Here is a 1,761-nt window from a genome sequence, read left to right as displayed (position 1 = left end):
CCAAATCTAAATCAAATTATTATTGCTCTACAGTTTCAGGCACAGTGTCATTTACAGAGTAAACATTCAGAATGTTATAAATGATTAAATAATGAATGCTTGAAGAAGTAAGCATATTTTAATGAGAAAAAAGTATGCCATCTGCTGACATAACACTGCCTTAAATTTTGCCTTCACAATTTATTACCGCTATGATAATTAGTTGAAGATTCTAAGTCATAGATTCTTTATCTATATAAAGAGGCTGAAATATTTGTTGAAAGAATTGCTTTGAGAGCTAATTTAAAAAATACATCTGGTAAATACTAATTTTTGTGCATTTTTCTCTGTAGGTTCAAGATCATGTGGGAATGGAGAATTTGCCGTCCTTGGTTACTGTACAAGTTTTGTAGCTCATATCTTCCAAACATAAGAGTCATTTTAAGACTTTGACTATCTCAATGTCTTTTAAGCCAGTTTTGTTGTTCCATTTTGACAATTAATATTAATAAAAATCTGGTATAAATATCTGATATGCTTGTTTATTTTTACCAGCTCTCTCTATATTAATATAAACATTTTTTTTAAGGGGATAGCATGAATGTACTTTCCCATTACCACAAATTATGCAGTTGCGTTCCCACATTTGGGGAAATCACAGGGGAAAACACATCCAGATTGCAATGGATAAATCTCGCCGTGGTAAAACCACCTTCGTGATCATGGTATCTCCCCTGCCAGCTAAGTATCATTCCATTTATTTTTAATATATGGAAAGTTTTTAAAACAATTATATTTGCTTCATTATTCCTTGAACCTCTGTCTCTCTAAATCAGTGATTCCCAAACTTTTTGACTTAAGCACACCTTCCCTCTTAAAAATATTTGAAAATTTCAGAGTTTCTGTTCCTTTGGGTTGTATCTATCAATTTTATCATATAAAAAATAAAACAAATAATTTTAAATCTTTACTTTAAATACAGTTAAGTAAATGTTAATAAATCAAGTTCATGTTAATAGAAATAACACATTTATTAAAAAACTATGCATTCCAAAACAATAGAAACAATGAGAAGAAGGCTTTGCTTTATATTTTTTTTGCAAAGTCCTCTAATATCTAACTTAAAGGAAAACAGATGTATTTTCATATTTACTTCTATATTCAGTCTTTTGGGATTTGCTGTTTTGGTTGAAGTATATGAAAAAGTTTCAAACTCATGCACATAGGTGGAAATGGAAAAGTATTTTGAGGGCATGGTTTCAAATATTTGTGGCTATTCTTTGTTGATATACTAATACTGAACAAGTGGTAGTTTCTTAGTTTAGTGGCAGTGTAGAATTTAAATCAATATGAAGAAACTTTTTGCATTGAGTTATTTTCAAAAATCATGGTCGATCCTGCTCTTTGAATGGATCTTTTCCACATATATTTTTTTGTAACATTATATGTTGGTCATTTGGAAAATATGGGTGCAGTGAGTTAAGAATATCTTGATGTTGACATGTTTTATCACCCAACATTGAAAAATCACATTTGTTATTATTGCCAGTAGTATCATCAAAAAAGTCTTTAAGGAATTGTGGGAAGACGGCCAAGTAGGAAGCTCCAGGAATCAGTCCTTCCACCAAGGCAAGTATTAAACTGGCAGGAACTGTTTGAATCAACCATTTCAAAATTCTCGAGTCCAGTAGACACTGTGCAGCATTCAGGGAGAAAGAGGCTGGTAAATTATGATAAATACCAGGAAATTGCTTTCTCTGCACATCAGTTACTAGCATCTAT

At 31.3% G+C, this 1,761-nt stretch overlaps 1 non-coding gene across 1 annotated transcript; it reads right to left on the bottom strand.

The window, feature by feature from the left end:
• Positions 1-565: 565 nt before the first annotated feature.
• On the bottom strand, positions 566-728 carry LOC111762325 (U1 spliceosomal RNA). The gene has a single exon (XR_002795457.2). It is a non-coding gene; the product is annotated as a U1 spliceosomal RNA (small nuclear RNA).
• Positions 729-1,761: the final 1,033 nt, after the last annotated feature.

The sequence above is a fragment of the Dasypus novemcinctus genome, chromosome 15 (genome assembly GCF_030445035.2).
Source record: "Dasypus novemcinctus isolate mDasNov1 chromosome 15, mDasNov1.1.hap2, whole genome shotgun sequence".
In the NCBI taxonomy this organism is placed as follows: Eukaryota; Metazoa; Chordata; class Mammalia; order Cingulata; family Dasypodidae; genus Dasypus; species Dasypus novemcinctus.
The sequence above is the reverse complement of the archived record's forward strand: the minus strand, read 5'-3'. Positions and strand labels throughout refer to the sequence as shown.